This window comes from Cuculus canorus, chromosome 20, assembly GCF_017976375.1.
Source record: "Cuculus canorus isolate bCucCan1 chromosome 20, bCucCan1.pri, whole genome shotgun sequence".
NCBI classification, from domain to species: domain Eukaryota; kingdom Metazoa; phylum Chordata; class Aves; order Cuculiformes; family Cuculidae; genus Cuculus; species Cuculus canorus.
In genome coordinates this window covers 8,897,382-8,916,649 of record NC_071420.1, presented here as the reverse complement: position 1 = coordinate 8,916,649, position 19,268 = coordinate 8,897,382, and the positions used below count along the sequence as shown (strand labels likewise).

Genomic DNA, 19,268 nt, shown 5'->3' with positions numbered 1-19,268 from the left:
CACCTGGCTAACGAAGCAGCCTAGCTTATGCTTCCTGGCACACTTGCCTTCTCACAATCTGCTTTTCTTCCCCTCACTGCTCTCAAAGGGCCTGCACATTATCTTTGGTTAGTTACTGCTGTCTGCCCAAAGCCAAGACATGTCAATCTCCACACGTTCTTGTGAGCAGGTCACTGGTGGGGCCTCCTGGCTCTACATACTAAAAGCAAAGTAACTGCATAAACAAAACTTCCAATTTCATGCAATAAAATCTTCTAAGGAGGAGTAAGGAGAAAGCATCAGCTCTAGACACGCATCAGCGGAGGCAGGGGCCACCTAAGCCACTGTGCATGGGCTCCAGCCAGCAGAGAAGAGCAGTTTTGATATTGCCTTAAAGACTCTCCAAACCTTCATGCACTCACATCCCTGGTATTACCCTGAAGTTACACTTGAATGTACAATATTTGCATTCCACTTGCTAATTCATGTTGCTTGTTCTCTCTAATCTCAACATCACAGCACAAATCCTTTTCATGCTCTATTTCCTATGCCGTGCATCTTCCTGGTTTTGTAAGCAACATTATTCTTCCCATTGAAGTTAATTTCTGTAGTAGACTATGGACCAACTCTACCTTTCTCTCACATTCCCCACATTTCAGGAGGAGCTACACAAAAAAAAGGCAAAGAAATTCTTGTATTACCTTTTAAATTACCTTACAGGTAACTGAAAAGACCCTAGTAACTTCTGCTCATCTTCTAAGGCCCATTTCAAAGCCGCCGAGAGCTTCACATACACAGGGTTATGGACAAAACTACTTCTGACCGCTAGACAATCAAAGTAGACCTAAGTTGTCACTGTGAACATAAAAGGAGTCAGTTGAAGAAGAGACACGGTTTATTGAAGGCAGCCCTACACATTGTGTAAGAATCAGTAGAGAGGAGGTAAATGTGAAACCTGAAGGTGGTAGGGAAGCAGAAGGGTCCACAAAAAAACCACAATAGGTCTGTGGAAGGCCACAAAGGCTAGCACAGATTTTGTAAAGTACTTTTCCATATGTGTGGCATCCCAAAAGAAAAGCCTGTGAACTCCCTTGACTTTGCAGGCTAGGGGACACCTCCTGCAGGTGCCACACTGGCTCATTTTTATTGAAACAAAGCCACAGCTAAACGTAGCTAACTTAAACCAGCACATTTGTCTACATAAGAAGTTGTCAGCTGCTCCTGATGAACAGTGACCAAAATATCCACTCCTTCACTTACAGTTTGTTCTCTGAAATGTCTGCAATGTCAGAACAGAACTGGGAGATCTCAGCCTCTCCTGCTTTAAGTTCTGGTTTGACACACAGTGAAAGTCACGTTGAGTCAAGGATCATTCATTAGTTTTATATCTGCTGACTTTACACTAAGAACTTATCTCAGGATCCATTTCCCAGTTCTGTAGCAGGGAATGTAAGATTTCTTACATATACAACCTGCAAAATGCCGTAGGAGAAAACACAGTCTGTGCTGTGCAGTATAATTTAGACCATCTGTAATGACAAATCTTTCCAAGTTATATTTTGTCTGGAGCTCTCTGACATATCTCTGTGCTGGGGTATGAGTTATGCAACAGCAATTCTCAACAGACATCAACAAAAGTGTCCCCAGCTTCAGCAACACTACAGCTCTTTAAATTATGCCTTGTCTGTGTTCATGAGTGCATGCAATGGAGGTTCTGATATATCCACTTTTATTACCTCAGTGTTTGCTTTCCACTCATACAGGAAACAGTATGGTTTCTCCTTTTGGCTGTGGAGCAACAAGTTTTATTTGCCTTTCATTTCCTTATAAAGATATCCTTGTAACTATGTCAGGAGACAGCAGCAATGCATTTTTGAGTGGCTTATAATTAAAAACCTCTTCTTGAACTTTCTTTTTTTTCAGTGTGCAAAGGCAAGGAAACATCCAACGTTTTTGTTCAAGTCTACTTTAGGCTGTGTGCTTGCTAGTAGCTACGTGAAGCGGAGTTTGTGAGCGTTAACAGCAGCTTTAAATGGCTGCTCATTTCTTCTGTCTGCTCTCCTGCACGCTCAGAACAGCACTATAGAAATCAGCTCCGTTTTGTGTCTAAATTCCTGCAGATTTTTGCCATGAAGGTACAGAACATTCGTATTAGTCCTACAGGAACAGAGATTGTATCTGTAACTTGTCAGTTTTGAAAGTATCTCCCTGTTGTTGCCCATCTGTTGAGTGAAAAGGCCAAGATGAAAGCCCAGGACTCAGCTGCACAAATGGCACTCTAGACACTACTCCAGTTGCTGATTCAGATCAGCGCAGCTCTTTTTCCAGTCCTGTGCTACATCCACTGGCCTGTTCTGGATGCCTTTGGGTTTCAGGCAATAGAAGTTCAATTTTGAGACCTTCAGACTGAGTTTCTGTCTCTGCAACAAGTTCATCTGAGACTTGAAGCAAATCTCGTGCTTGCTCTGCAGACAAGATAATGATCCTTTCTATTTACATGGTCGGAGGCTCAGAGAAGAACAGTAGTTACTACAGGGACGTCTAGATCCTAACAGAGCAGGACCTCAATCTTAGCTGAGCCTCTTGCACGAGACCACTGGTGTTTGTTTCACCTCTCCCTCTCTCCAAGCTGTCTGCATACTTTGGGCCAAGAGAACAGCCTGGATACACTTCAGGGTTGAGAACAGATATTTCAAAACACTATTTCTGATTTAGGCTAAGAAACTTAACCATTCTGGGACAAATTATTTAGAAGCATAGAATCACCAGGTTGGAAAAGACCTCTTAGAGCATCGAGTCCAACCATTCCTATCTGCCACTAAACCCTGTCCCTGTGCATTTGCTGCTACAATGCTGAGATCATTGCCACTCCATGATAGGAGGGTTGGATTCATTCCTAGCTCATACAGATGTTTAATTTGGAATTGCTGACCCTTCCACTTGCTCACCTCCTGTTCCTGCAGCAGCACCATCTGCGTACTGGGTGGTACACACTACACAGCTGTATTTCTCTTCTGGAAAAAAAAAATGATGAGCTCAATTGTCCTGTCTCCTAGACTAAAATACTTCCCACGCAACGGTGAACTACACATGTTTTTCCTTTCCCTGTAGCACAGTTTAACATTTTACACTGACTCATGGGAGAACAGTAACAGACTACCTGATTCTGCCTCTAAATTGCAGGCTGGGTCAAATCTCATCAATGCCCTTAAAAGATAACTACACTAATTTTCCCTTTTTACCTTTCTGTAACTAATTCAGAATTATAAAATACATAATTATACTGCACAGGTTTTCATTCTGTCTGGTACAGCACTTAAAAAGGCTTTGTTCACTCACCGAATGTTTTGTTTCAATATTTATGGTCTAGATGCTTTTCATATGTCTCAGTCTTCTCCAGATGCTCCAAAAACTCCTTTCAAACATCCTTATTTCTGAAAGCACCTCTGTGTGCTTTTTCTTTTCACACTGCTCTCCACAGTGCATCTTCAGAGTCATCTGCATTCTTTATTTTTATCAAATCAACAGCAGTGCTTGGAGTTTTAACGATAATGGATCATATTTTACTTCAGAGCAATGTAGTATGAGCTTCGATCAAACCATTAGAATAATTTGGACAAACTGTCTTTTCTCTGACAGATGTTTCTCCAGACTTCTTGGGTAGGGAGGAGGGTGAGTGCAACTCAAAGGTGTCAAGTTGTGGCGAGGAGGGCAGTTGGGGGTCTGGAAGCCACAGGATGGAGAGGTTTGTGCTCCAGCGATCATTGCAGCCAACGCAGGAGGGGAGATCTGCACCACAGTCTGATCTTTTGGACAGCACTCCACTTCAAAAATGAGCTGGAAAAGTATGGTCTAGGGTAAAGTTAAACTGCTCTATTGAAAATAGACAAAGCAAAATTCATTTTCCAGGTTTGTCTGGCAACACTGAGGAATAAAAGCCAGAGATCTCAATGCTTTTTCTACATGCAAAAGACAATCCAACAACATTGTAGTGCTAAGACGAGGCGGAGCACGTATAAACTGTAGAGGGGCTGATTTAGACTAGACATATGGAGGAATTTCTTCACCATGAAAGTGGTGAGACACTGGCACAGGTTAGCCCATCCCTGGAGGTGTTCCAGGCCAGGTTGGATGGGCCTTGGGCAGCCTGAGCCAGTGGGAGGTGTCCCTGCCCATGGCAGGGGGTTTGGAACCGGATGATCTTTAAGGTCTCTCCCAACCCAAACTATTCTATGATATTATGAAATACAGAGGCTTTTAGTGTTGAGTAGATAAAAATGGATGAGTATTCTCTATTTTTTCCTGTTAAAAAAACCAAGGTGGGAGAGGGCTCATCTCCTTAAACCCACAGCTCATCTCATGAGCAAATTCGAGTTCAGGAAGACAGTTTCTTCTCTCCAAGAGGATGACGCTGCTGCTCCTCCTCCCAGAGTGGCTGTGAGCTGCGGCAGTTCCACAACTGGCTATGGTTTAGTGCTGCACAAATGTGGTTGCTTTGTTGATCATCAAGAAAGATAACGTGCTGTTTACAAGCAGCATGCTGGAAAAAAAAAAGAGTTTTTCATAGGGTCATTTGTAGTTTACAATTTAACACAAAACCTGTTAGAGCACAACAGCAGTTTGTTACAGCCCAGAAACACTGTGCTCAGCAGCTTTGAGTCTTGATGAAAACAGTGCAGTGTGGTTCCAGTGGGAACCAATCAAGTTGCATAAAAGATTTAAGAGTCCATTCTGTAGTTGTAATAACGCTTTTAGCACTCTCTCTGATCCTTCCCAATATTCCAACACAGTGCCTTGTGCTAGTTTATCTTTTGGACCATAAAGCATTTTATGTCTTCAGTATTTTGGAAGTGGTATCACGATAAAACACATTTAAGCCACAAAATAATACACACATTTTCTGTTTGGAAATGTATTAAATCTGTTTTTGAGAAGCCAACTGCATGTGAAACTATTAGCACAGTACTGGCAATATCCTAGAACATCACTCTAAAACTGAAGGCACATTCTTGTTAACAAGTAATCCTGTTTTAATACAACTCTATTGAAAAATTCATCATTAAAAAATCACACTCAAGATAAAAATTGTTCCTCTCTGAAACTTAGAGCAAAGCATTTTGGGTTTTTCATTGTGGTTTTTTTAATAATTTAATCAAAAGAGTTCATGAAGCCTTTAATGAAATGAAAACTAAAGGATTTGGGGGGGTTCATTTTTTAGTTCTTTAAAAATACAACAGATTTTTGAGCCATACCCAGGCTTTTCTAAATGTTCAGCACTTGAATATGCTAAAATGAAAATCTCTAATTCATCATTGAAATTACAATAATAATACTGGAGGGCAGGGTGACACTGTCATGAGTTCATAGCAGCAGTTTGCGTCGTAAGGGAGCGTTGCCCCAGACAGGGCAATTTTGATGCAATATTCCCATGAAAAGAATTCAAGTATTGCAGCTGGAGTGAAGCATTAGCATCAGTAGCCTTGCTTTAACAGGTACATGAGAAATAACTCCCTCTGCGGTGCTTAGGAGAAAGTAATTCCATTTAGGATTGCATAACTTTTCAGTTTGTTAATTAGTTCTAAAGAGGAAAAAAAAAACCACATTAGGAACTTTCACTGGAGTTGTATTAACTTCAAAATTACAAAGAAATTGAAAGAGAATTTATGTTATCCAGTAACTTCGGCAATCAGCTCTACTTCTAAACTAGAGCCCCTAAACACTGAAGTCTTCACCAAGATGTGTTCATGTTACAGTCCAGCACCATTAGCCCCTCTTTTTTCTCTTCAAAATCATTCATTTCTCTTTTAAATCATTCACTTTTCGTTATCATTTCTCAGAGTCGCACAGCTTGTGAAGCAGTTATCCAAACAGATAACGTAGAATCATCCTGAAATGTGTCATTTTAGGAAGCATTACCCAGAGCGGATGTACTCAGCCTGGGTACACCCGGTCACAACCAGGAATTACCCCAGAGAAATGGCAAGAGGCTAAAGCCTCGTTTGAAAGCGTCAGGTCTCCCTTCAAAAATGATTGAGCATGCTGAGATCATGACCTGTCATCACGTAAGCTTTGGTCAGGACCTTGGGAATTACTGTTAACAGCATCACTAGTTCCCAGTAAGTGATGAGATGAGCTGAATTTCACTGAAAGACTCGAGCAATGTGGATGAGCAGTCAGGGATAGTTTTGATAACGCAAATGGGAGTTGAGTCTAGACCAGAAATGAACCTTCTATCAGAAATATTTAATAGAGGGAGATTAATCCACTCCAGAAACTCGCAAACTGGTGCTTTGGACACACGAGAGGAAAGCCATGAAAAGTGCCCTTTGACTTCTCAGTTCTGGTCAAGAGAGGAAGAGAGTATGACTGTATGTGTGTTGCTAAAGCCCCTCTCTTCACCTTTAACTGCTCACAGCTGAAAACACTTTTTGTTCATCTGTTCCTAAGTGGAATATGAATGACATGAATCACTTCCGAAAGTAGCCATGAATTTCTAGTTCAGTGCCTATACGTGAGGGAAAAAAGGCCCCTAACTCTTCCATTCTATGGAAGTAACCAAGCTGGCAAGTGGCTCAGACCTATCCCTTGCTTATGAATCTTTATATGTGTTCTTAAACACACTACTTTCTACTGGGTAGTTGAGCTTGTGCAGTGTATTGGTGAATACTGGTTAACTAGAAGTCTCGCTGAGGCATCAATGACCTCATACATCCTAGAGATGGTAGCTAGATTTCCATCTCTTCCGTAGGTGATCATCCTCCTTCTGAAGTTTCAACTTCCAGAAACTCAGCTTTAGTGACTTAAGTGTTTGCAGTAGATAAGCAAAGCAATGATTTGTCTCCGGTGGAGGCCAAGACATGAGAAATAACATTAGTTTTGGTGTAATCCGCGTGCACTCGCCCTTCGAAAGCTGGCAGCTCTCAGTTTTGCTACCTACCGAGAGACCACATGCAGGTCTTGGAGCTTTTGAACCAGCCCTGTATAACACGGGCAATCTCAAAGCAGAGCAGGTAGGATTCATGTGGGGACAGGCATGAGAAACAGAGCCGCTTAGAAGACCCTCCTTCAGGCTCTTTGTGGCCAAGTGTCCTTGTGGGCTGGTCCTTGGCAACGCATAAGGATCATCATGGAGAGAGCGCTGCTTGCCACACTCCATAGAGGAGCAAAACGCAGACGATGGGGAAAGTCACAGTGTGGGTATGAGAAGAAAAGTTTGAGTTGCTGCTCTGCTCTCAGGCTACAACCTCCCTTTCCTGCAGCCGCTCAGAGCTGGGGCTGAGCCACGTAACGGAGCACTGCTCGAATGACTATCCTGACATGAACAGACGGCCTCGCTAACGCCACGAGGCATTAGGCAGTCACAATTGCAGGATGTGCACACGAGTACAATATACATACCTCAACACGCTTCAGGAAGCAGCTCCGTGGTGGGCACAACAGCCTCCAGCCACACTTAGCTTTTCCTTCTGGGTTTTGGTCCCTGCTTGTCATCTGCTGCACACACTGAAGGGAACAGCGTGCACCTCATTATTTAGATTTACTGATCTATTCGTAGCACTTCAGAGGAAAACAGAAGGTTTAATAATCCTCCCCGCATCAAGTAAGGGCTGGGGAAATCAGTGGGAGAGCCCAGCCCCGCTGTTTGCTTCCCCTGGCGGTAGGGGCTTGTTTTAGCTGCTGCCTGCCTGCCGCTGCTTTGTGTTCTGAGCACCGTTTGCTGCAGTCACTTGATGATTTTGCGTGTAGAGCAGGCATCTGATCAGACTTTTAACCTGGGGGAGGGAAGCAAAGCAAAATTCTAGTGAGTTCAATTACCTTCTGCTGCATACAATCATCCGGCACAACACAGCTCGGCAATAACACTCGTGTTACCATTAATAGAAAACGCTTTGCATTGCACTCCAGAGATTTATTTTTTTTTCCTTTTGGTATGGAGGTGATCCATTCAGATTGAAGCTGCCTGAACAAAGCCTAAGGGCTCAGACACCACCAGCAGCATCTCTCTAAACATCTCTGTCTTATTGTGTAATCTTGACATTCACTTGAAGGAAATGTGCCAATTGCTGAAGCTATAGGGCTCCGTGTATATAAAACACACGCTCAGCTTAGTGGCCCTACGGGGAAACATGAGTTATTGCCTTATTTACCTCAAGTAAATCATCATAATACTTCAGCAGAATTGTCTTGGCTTCAACAAAATGTGTCAAAGCATTTTTAAATAGAACACTTAATCTGTGCCTCACTCCCTGGTGCTGTGAAGCAAAGAAGAAAAAATGTGACTATGCACAACGTTGAAAATTCTGATGAAACAGTTGGCAGGGGGGAAACAGGGCCTTTTCCAGCATGCTCAAAGATATCTTAAGTTTTCTAAATAGAAAAATGAAAGCTTGTCTTGGAAATCTTTGGTCATCTTGAAAAAGAAAATGATGTATAAATAATAATAATAATAATCTCAGAAGATCAGAATCAACATTTCATCCAGTCCGGATCCAGCTGGGAGAGCGAGTAGTGCTTGCAAAGGCTGCAGACTGGTAGGTGTGGAATTACATTACCTGAGACGCTACACTACGTTACATCCCTAAAGTGTTCAAGGGATAGTAAAATCCCTAGCTAAAGGACACCACCTCTTGAGTCATTTGATTAATGGTTGTTTATTGTTTAATAACGGCTTGCATAGCTTAAGGCTGTCTCCTATATTAAAATTAGCAACCATCCTTTGTGATGGAAAAAGCCATCCTGTTTTCTCAAAGAGGTAAATCATTCACAAACCAAGAAGGGATGCTGCAGCCAGCCCTTAATTGAATTTTGTGGTATTCTGAATGATAATATGAGTCCCCTCTCCAAATCACGAATGAGGAATTATTATACAGGAATAGGCTAAAAAAGAAAAGCAATGCTCCTGGAAAACAAATCAAATATTTCTGCAAATCTATTTACTGGCATTTCTGCTTGTAGACTTGTGAGTTAAAAGTCTCTGTTATTGAACGCAGACCCATCAAAGATGATCATTCCCTAATTCCATGCCTTTTTACTCCTGGTAAAAGACCATGAAGTGGCACAGAGCATTAAAGGCACTACTTTAAGCAGTATGGTAAATAGACTGAGCTTATTAACCTCTGTATAAATAAGTAAGGTAGAAGCTGGATTATAGAGGGCAAGGCCCATGTTTACAGACATTTGTGCAACGCATTTAGAGATCGGGACGGGGGGGGTTGGGTGTAAGCCACAAATACGGGAGAAGAGAACTGATTTATTCACTGAAATTGTCTGCCTTTTACAGTGAGGTCTAAAAGTAGATTCTATCAAGCAATAATGTGCTATGTCATTTACAAGGATTTGAAATGAAAGTGGCAATTACCAGCCCTCTTTATATGTCAAAGGTCGCTAGACAAGGTTGGCTCAGCATTTTCACAGCAAAGAGCATTCAGGTCTTTCAAATTGAGATCTGTGTCTTAGCTGGATATCAGAAAATCCAGACAATCCAGTTTAGGGACAGCTCTTCTCATGGCAACTTTATGGAAGAAAAAGGCTGGGAAGCTTGCCTATTTCTCATTGCAGAAATCCTTCCTATGGTCATTACCAATTTGGAAAACATAGTCTGCTTTGGTTTTACCGGGAAGAGAAATAAATAACCAACTTGAACTGAGAAATGTTCTGATTTAGGTCTACTCCACCACATAGTTAACATTCGGTACATTAGAATGACTTAATATAAGCTCATTAGCACTACTGATGAGATTCACTGAGATATCACCAGTTCTTTGGGATTTAACTTAGTCTGTTTTCAGAAGAACTTGGTCTTAAAAGTGGATATTTTGTTGAATACTTGTCTTCCCTATGAAGACCAGGAGATGTAATTTTTTAAAGGAGTAGGGTAAGGGGGTCCCTCGTCACCTGAGGAAGGACTTCATGCTTGGTCTCACTGTCTCTTGCCACACCAACTGTCCGAAGCTGAGCCAATCCGTCAATACTTTGAAAACTGAAGCTTGTAGTCTTCTTGTAACAGAAAATTTTACCTGAGTTTAGCAGACTTCTCAAGTGCTTTTTCTCCTAGCTGAAAACAACAGCAAGCAAAATGTCAGAAAACAAAACTATGATTACTCTAAAAGAACAGCGTTGAGAAAGCACTTTAATGTCTGTAAATCAAAAAAAAAAAAAAAAGAAAGTTTTGCCTCAATAAATTACATTATAAAAGAGCTGAAGCAGAGAGCATTGTCCCTGCTAGGTGGTTAGGTATGCCCACGAAACGTTAGGGAAAAATAAGCAGTTGGGGAGGCTTTTGCCTTTCCTGGGAAGGATATTTTTACACAGATTTGATGTCCTGAGAGTCTGTGGGAATGCAGAAGCAGCTGAATCCTCCCTGGGTGCCAAAGATCATATCTGTGGGGGGTTGTTTTTTCAGTCCTTTCCAGTCCTTCAGATGTGCCTGGCATTATCATGGAAATTATATTTACTGTGCTCCATAGTCTGCTCTACCTAAGAGCACCTGGCATGCTTTCACTAAGTGAAGATGATGTCAAAATATGAGTTTCTCCCATGTAATGTACGATTTGAAGGCAAAAGGTCAGGTAGATAGCAACTGACTGGTATTGTTGTAATTTTATCTAATAAAAGACTTGTCCTGGCTGGGGTTTAGGCCTTTTCTAGTGTTTGTTATCCACCCCTGTGGTTTCTCATTAGCAAATCACACCTTCTATTCCTTCAAAGGTTGTCTGCCTTTAGGCATAAATTCAAAACAAGACAAGGGGCAAGTGTGAGCTGTACTGCCTGTCGGGTAAACTCGATGGGAATACATTCCTATATATCTCACTGTTCATAGTGGCAAGCATTTTCTGTATTTCTCATCTTGTATTGATGAGAGTAGATGAGGCCACAGAAATCCAAACTTGCCAGTCTTAACTGCATTAGCAGGGAGGTCCCGCTTCCTTTAATCACAGGGAATGTGGGGGATTCCTTCTAGGCTGGTACAAGGATGATGGAACTGGTTTGAAGGCTAAGTAATCACCCTGGGCTCTTGACATTCAGAAATTTTGGAGCACTTTTCCTGTCATTACTTATCACTGTACTCTAAACTACAGGATAAAGCAGGGTCAAAACCAGGACTTCTGAATTCCCAAGGGCTTACAAGATTTCCTCTTATTTGGCTCCCGCTTAATGCAGATTTCCCTTCTCTTCATCTTCATGGATTCCTGCTGAATTTCACCTTTTCAAGATTAATAAGGCAAATTTTGTTCAGTCCCCACCTTTTACTCACCACCTGCTGTGTGGAAATATCTGTGTTATTTAGAATCAGTAACGATTGTGAGTAAATGGCCCTTCTTAAGTACGGTCCAGTGCCCAGATTTACTGCATTTTTACTTGAGAGCTTTTAAAATTGAGACCTGAATCCCACTTTTCAGCATCCCTACTTCATGCCTAGTTTGAGAGCAAACTGAGCATTCAGTATTCCCAGCTTTCACATGCTGCAACTTTACACACTTTACAGCAACTTCAGTCTTCCGTACACGGGTTTAAATATTTAAGGATTAAGAAGAGAAGCTCACCCTGACAGCTCGTGCTCACACACTGAGTGCAGATCAGCATTTATAAGCTCAGAAAAAAAAACCAAACCCCTTCACATACTGATTTTCATAAAGCTTTGCTTATTTCTGGCCACGGTGGGAAGAGACGATCTGTCAGACTGCCTCCTGCACGAAGGGAGAGGGCGCAGCCTGAGCGAGGACCAGGACAGCGCATCCGTAAGAGTCTGGGAGCATTTCCCAGCGTGCTCACTCACTTCTGTGTCCAAAGGCTCAACAGACCAGAGTGATAAAACAAGGATGAGAACGGTCATATAATTCGTTTTCGATAAAAACATTTGAGAATTGACTGGAGAGTTTACCTTTTCTTTAATATTTCCCTTTAAAAAAAAAAAGACACTGCCAAGAGCTCACCCCATATAAAGGTGTTTGATTCCATGTAAACAGGGAAAATCACTTTTTGCCAATCTGTAGAGCATCAGCTTTGCATTAGCAAGTTGGCTTGAACACCAAATGACCTTTTTTTACATTCATATGTATCCAGCTCTCCAGAATTAATCATCCATTCAGTCGGTAGTTTACTTAAACATAAACACGCACAAAAAGGTGCAGCAAGAGTGCTTTCAGAATCCAAATATTTGCTTTCTACTTCTTTAACCACCTACCCACCACGAGGGTGAAAGCTGCCAAGTGGCAGCTGAAAGCACCATTTTGCCTTCGATTAGTCATATTTGAATGTCTTTTTTTTCGTCTCTGCCTGCGAAATCGTGCCGCGGGGACAAATGTATAACAACAAAGGGCAAACCAGGTCACTTGAAAACCAACTCCTGGGGCATGTCTGGATTGTGAATGAGTTCACGACTTCTGTTAGGAGCTCCCCTTCTCCCATTGAGATTATATTTCCTGCCTTAGACAGATCACGTTCACTGAGCCAACAACTGCCTCTAGGCAACCAGGATATAATGCTGTGCCCTGAGCAGCACAACACTTAACCTTGTGGGATATTGTACACCGGTTTTGTGTGTGTGTGTGTGTGTAGAAGATAGCGAGTCTGCTTAATATTACTTAGTAACACTGACATCACAGAGCACTTTTGCAGCAGCGTGTGCTGCCGTTGTCTACTCCAAGAGAAAGGATGGTGTGAAATGTTTCATCTCCCCCCAGGCATGAGAAATGTATTTTTACAGCTATTAACGTTAATCACTTGTGTTGAAGCCGGGCCAAGGATGCCCAGTGATGTTAAGGAGTTTACGGACACCAAAGAAAAAGATTGCTTATTGAGATAGAGGCTGATTTATTAGCTCAGTATTTACGCTACAGCTCTCTGAGCCCCAGGAGGGGTGGGCAACTGTCCAATATGGGAACCGAGAAAAGAATTATGGAGACATGTGCTAATCCTGGTTTGGGAGCTGGGGATTGGTGGTTTTCCATGTGGTTCAGCATGATGGTCATTCCCAGCTGGGACTGCTGAGCCTTGATTTCACATTTGTCTTTCTGAAGTCTGGAAAGCTTACCTGGAAAGCTTCCCAGTGAAAGGAGGAGTTGGACGTGATCAAGTTCCCAGCTAATTTTTTCAAGGTGGCAAATTCCCATCGGGCTATGTTGTAAAAATGGCCTGGCCAACGGAGGAGCGTGCACATCCTCCAGCGGCATGCTGAAAATTAACAACTTCGAGCTGAGAGCTGTGATTGATTCCCCGAGCACTCAGATGATTTCTATGACTAAATAAAATTATTTCTAAAAGTAAGGGCTTTGTCTGAAAGGAGGAAAACGAGGTGAAGTGTCCTCGAATGCTTGCTTTATGTCTGCTTTCTGCGTTGTAACAGTGGTTTTCGGAGTACGGTTAAATAACTAGAAGGCTTTATACTGTACTATGGCTGCTGTTTCAATGTGTGGGGTATTTTTAAGCCCAGAATGACCTGGACCTGTAGCAGATTGGCTAATCTGTAACTAATATACTATTTGGAAATCTTCCTTGAATGCCCAGAACCAAAGTCTGTAAGGAAAGAGTTGCTCAGCGTTACTTAGCATAGGCCTGCTTAAATTTGTGAACCATTAATTGTCATTTCATCTGACAATAAAGAAAGTAAAGGTGGTCACAAACCTAACTTTGGTTATGACTTGAAAACAAGTGAATTAGCACAAAATCCACAGGTTTTTCTCATGGGGTTGTTTTCAAGGTTACCTCAAATACCTGCAATACTATTTATGTTGTTTAGCAAATAAAAAGAGATTGTTTCCCTAAAATGGAAGGCTTTCTACCACCTGCAAGAGCTTCCTATTTGTGGTCACAGGCCATGAGATCTGACACAAAAAGCAGTAGGTTAGACACCGCAGCCTAATAAGCACCCTAATCAACACCATTAGCACAATAAGAACGGATTATCATAGAAATAAAGATGTATCTTCAGGCCCAAATTTGCCAAATCTAAGCCTTCTCAAAGGCAAATTCTCTTGTCTTCAGGTCCTCTCATGAGCTTCTGTTAGACTGATGTGTATATAACCCACAATTCAATCATACAAACTCCTAAAACAGCACTACTGTGCAAAAAGAAATTAGAATAGAAACGAATAGTGTAGTTCTATGCTCTAGTCCAAGTGCGTGACCCCTTCAGGGCTGACCAAAAGTCAAAGCATGTAGAAAACAAACCTCTTTTCCTTGAACCGCCTGTACAACTGAGAGCTCCCTGTATCTGTAGCACTGGGTCTGATCCTGCATGTATAACCTTAGGCTGGCACGGGCTTCTTGAGTGACCCGCTCCAACAGCACGGCTGCTCCACGCTGGCTCATCTCGATAGCATCATCAGAGGCACAGCAGCTTCTGTATGAGAAACGGAATATATTTGAATTGCTCTTTCCAGGCCTTTTCTCCACTCTCTGTTCTGAGATCTGAAGCAAATACATTCAGCTTTCAGTTCTTAGTTCATGCACATCGCTAAATACTTGGATAGTTTCTCTAAGGAAAGCTTAAGAAAACTCTAGAACAACTCAAATAGCCTTATTCATTGCAGACTCCCTAAAGGATGTAAAATTTAAACTGAAGTCCTGCTTGGAGAGGAAATGAAAACAGAGAAGAAGAGGTTTGGGAGAATCAGAGGGTTTTTAATTAGTTTGTGGTTGAGGCAGTGGAATTATGTGCTGTAATACCCCGGTGCCTGCATGCACACTGTTCTCTCCAGGGTCAGCTCTGTGACTCTGCTGAGTGACAAAAGGAAAGGGTAACCTTATTACTTCCTCCTTCCACTTTCTAGTCTCAAATCAGCACAGCACTGTTAAATTCTGCTTTTACCTCTACCTCTCCTTGCCTTTACAAGCGTTATCCCAACGCAGAAGTGAGGAGAAATGACAGTTAGGTCATGTACATACCTTGCTTCTGGACTCTTCAATCAGCATTGCGGTTGCAAGGGCAAGTTGCTTTGTTTTGTTAAGTTTTTAATTCGGCGATGACCTACTCTACCTTTTGTAAAAGAGAAACTACCCAGATCATAACATCGTTTTTGTATTATGCCCCTGACAGCTGAACGGCCCTCATGCAGCACTCACTACATGGATGAACAAAGTAGCTGCTGATGCTCTAATCTTCCCCAAATGAAACAGGGCATAAATAGTTTTCAGCACTTGCTCTCCAGGCACCGCTCTTTCATAGAGAATGGGCTAAAGAAACACATAGCGATGGCAAACTTTCCATCAGCATAATAACAGGCATTTAGAAAACGGACATGACCTCGTTTTTGATTCGTAGAGGCAAGCGGCATGTGGCTTATTATATGCAAAAAATATATATTTAATAAAAAAATCATGTAGCGCATACTCCTTCCTCAGAATGTGATATTTCTACCATGCTGTACATGCTGCTAATTCAAAAGGCTGATATGGTCACAGACAGCCCGGCTTCTAGGATTTACCATTCAAACATACTTGAACTGGCATGAAAAATGCAATAAAATAATTCTTTCAGACAAGTTTAGAGAGAGGTATTCCCAAAAGACAGAATTCTGGCTCCCAGTCACATAAAGCTTACACTTTGTCAATAACACAGTGAAGGAAGGCATGAATGAATTTTATTTCATTGGACAAGTGACTTGGAATACAGATAAGGCAGGGTGAGCATATAAACCTTTAAATAAATGTTTTAGCACTATCTGGAAGGGAGGAATGCAATTGATTCCAATCTTTTCTGACAGAAAATCAGTTCCTCTAAAGCTCTTGGGGCAACAAACACTAACTAAAAGTGTCTGTTACTAATAAAATCTTTAAGTACAACAAAACAAAATGTTGTCATTTGCAACTAATAGGCTACAATTAATGCAAATTATTATTCTGTAGTTTAATCTAATATTAAACTGTGAGATGAAGTCTTTGGTTTACTATGACTTTAAGAGCCACGTTACTTTGAAGAGGGATCTTTAAAGAGCTCAAGAAAAACCCAGCAGAGAAATAGCTGACAAAACCCCAGACAAAACACAGCATAAACAGCAGCATTAGGAATACAAAATACTCCACCACTCAAATGCTGGGGGTTCTCTCTAATGAGCAGAGCTACGTTACCTCGAATTGCTACCAACAGCTAAGAGAAAACTCTGATCGAAGATTACGCCCAACAACATCCTTTGTTCAGCTTTGCAGGTGTCACTTCACGCAAAGTAGTTTTGTGCAGAACCTTGACCATTTCTTCCCTCTCTGCCTGTTTAACATCACACTCGTGTTATTCTCCGAGGTGATACAACAAACTGGAGAAGCGAAAACCACTGTTAAAATTCTGGTATTGCTTTGCAAACGCATGTTATGCCTCTGAATGAAAGGATGCTTTTAGGAGAACCATGTTTGGAACTTCTACAAGAGGAATCTCCTGGAAGTGCCAGTTTATTTTCAATTATAAATCTAACTCAAGCCAGCATACAGAGTTGCAGTTTCATTTGCAAAAGCACAGATTGTTCTAATTCACAAATCCAACTCACCATTATTATCTTGGGGGCCTGAAGATGAATGGTATTGCCAGAAAAAGGGACTCTACTCAGGCACAACCTGAACTTCAAACAAAAAGCTCCTTCATTCACGCTGCTTATCTCATACCAGTTCAAAGGAGTCACCACATTTTTAGTGATAAATGTTCTTTTCCTAATACCTTCCATAACAGAAGCAAAAATTGGGGCACAGGGGAAAAACAAGTCTGATGTTTTGCACAAGGCACGTTCAGTGGCTGCATGAATGATTTTAACCTAAAATATGTTCTAGTAGTAGTACTACTACAGTAGTAATCTGTTGATTAGCTGGTAGGAACCACTTCGGATTGGATTTATTTCAGGTTACTTACTGAATTAGACACTTTCAGATTAATTTAGTTATTAGAGCTAACAGGATTAAAATAGAAAATTCAGGTAGACTTGTTTACAATTGTTATTGTCTAATAAAGAGCACTTATGGGCTGTTTCTATGCCTTCCCAGCCCAAAAAGCACAGAATCCTATCTTCTGCCTTCCCATCTTCACTGTTCTCTATATTTTGATAGATAACACTTCAACCTTCACAGTTCAGTGTGAACAGGTTTTGGCACCGTGCAAATAAAAAATACAAGCGGTAAGGTCAATATTTAGAGACAGTAAATCATATTTTCATATTTCTGTGGTGAGAGAGGCAACAGAATCTATTTCAGTATCTTGTTACAAACCCAAATCTTCCAGCACGCAGGGCACCTACTTCTCAAGGGGCTGTTTTTCAGTTTTGCCAAAGAAAGCATTCGGCAACTGCATGGAAAATGAAAATAAATCAAGTATTAAACAACAGCCAACGTTTTGCTTACAGCTTGTGGATGAGTCCATATGGTAATCTACACTGCTGAACCCAAAACAATTGAACAGAATCTCCAGGGCTCAAGACTCAACTCAGAAACCTCTAAGAAATACATCCTAGAACATTTAGCACCAGCAAAGGGTGGAACAGAACCCCTCTGCAATTTCCTCTCCACATTGCTCATTTCAGGTAATAGGCACCGCATGTATATATGTTTTAAATAACTTTCTGGTTTTGAATGACACTAAAAAGTGCAAGTTTACATTCAGCAGTGAGAGGCTCTGGTAGATAAAACTGTTAAAGAAGCACTCTTGTACTTGGGGAGCCTTTTTAATCATTGATTTTAATTCCATCAACATGAACAGCATTTCCTGCCTTGTGACAGTCTTTCAAATTTGAAGTTTTGAAAATGTTTCTATAGAATTCCTTTCATGTTTTCTGCTTTTATAGAAGCCTTTCAAAAATCCTTCATTATCTCAAATAGAGAGAGATACCAAAATTTGGTAACTCTAATTTTCATCCAGCTCTAATGACTACAGACCCCATCAATGGGGGTGTCTTTTGTTTTACACAAAAGCTGCTCAAATAAGGATTCTATTGGCAGTTCTGACACTGTAGATCTTAAAAGTCTCTTACTTTCCAGTAAATTGTTTCATGCAAATTTATTGAAGGTGACTGGAAAACTTCAAATGGAGTTATTTGCCAAATATTTCCATTTTCAGCTGAAGAATACTTCTCTTTTGTCAAATATAGTTTCTAAATAAAGTTTTCCTTAATGCTGCAAAGAACTCATTGAGCTCCTGTAAAGAGCTGGGGCAACAAAGGACTGAGTGAAGCAGTAATCTAAGAGATGCCTGGAAAACAAGAAAATCACACACTGAAACCTGGTCTGAGTTCCTCCATATTCAGACCATGTAACTCTCTTGTTTCAGTGCACAGCTGAACGGCGCACAACTGCCAAAGAACCCTCCTGGCTGGAAGGGCCAGATTAGTGTTGGATATATCCGTATTGTTTGGGCACAGTTCATAACAAACTAACCCTAAAAAGAAGTTTATGTTTTCTTCTAGGACTTAGCGGGGACTACTCAAGAAGGCAGTATCATAGAATGGTTTGGGATGGAAGGGACCTTTAAGCCCACACAGTTCCACCCCTGCCATGGGCAGGGACACCTCCCACTGGATCAGGGGCTCCAAGCCCCATCCAACCTGGCCTGGAACCCCTCCAGGGATGGGGCAGCCACCACTGCTCTGGGCAACCTGGGCCAGGGCCTCCCCACCCTCACAGCAAAACATTTCTCCCCAAGATCTCATCCCGTTCTCCTCTCTTTCAGCTTCAAACCATTCCCCCTCATCCTATCCTTGCTCTCGCTGATCCAGAGCCCCTCCCCAGCTTTCCTGGAGCCCCTTCAGGTACTGGAAGTTGCTGTAAGGTTTTCCCGGAGCCTTGTCTTCTCCCAGCTCGCTCAGCCTGACCTCATACAGGAGGTGCTCCAGCCCTCAGATCATCTCCGTGACCTCCTCTGGTTTTGCTCTAACAGCGTTATGTCCTTCTTGTGCTGAGGACTCCAGAACTGAATGCAGAGCTCCAGGTGAAGACTTACCTGAGCAGAGTAAAGGGGGACAATCGCCTCCCTCGCCCTGCTGGTCACATTTCTTTTAATTCAGCCCAAGATGTGTGCCTACAGTAGAGAAAACTGCCCAAAAGCAAAACAGGGAGATGAGGAAGACTTTGCTTTCTGTTTTCCACTGGAGGAGTCTTCCTTAACTTGCTGTACTACTTGTTTCATTCCATATCCCTGCAGTGTTTCCTCTGATCCCCTGTACTCCTCCTGTTCTGTTGAACTCCTTTACTAGCAAGGAAGTTTGTAATAATGATTTTTCCACATACAGCTAGTAGAAAAAATTAAATGAATGCAAATCAATCATTTGCACACACACACAGAGAAGAATCTGGTTTTGATCAACTGAAGCTTTTTTTCA

General features: G+C 41.7%; 1 long non-coding RNA gene across 1 annotated transcript; it reads right to left on the bottom strand.

The window, feature by feature from the left end:
- Positions 1–746: 746 nt before the first annotated feature.
- Positions 747–14,314, bottom strand: LOC128854182 (uncharacterized). The gene is made up of 6 exons (XR_008453144.1): positions 14,149–14,314; positions 9,874–10,033; positions 7,378–7,751; positions 3,319–4,519; positions 2,928–2,993; positions 747–834 (listed from the first exon to the last, which is right to left on the bottom strand). It is a non-coding gene; the product is annotated as an uncharacterized LOC128854182 (long non-coding RNA).
- Positions 14,315–19,268: the final 4,954 nt, after the last annotated feature.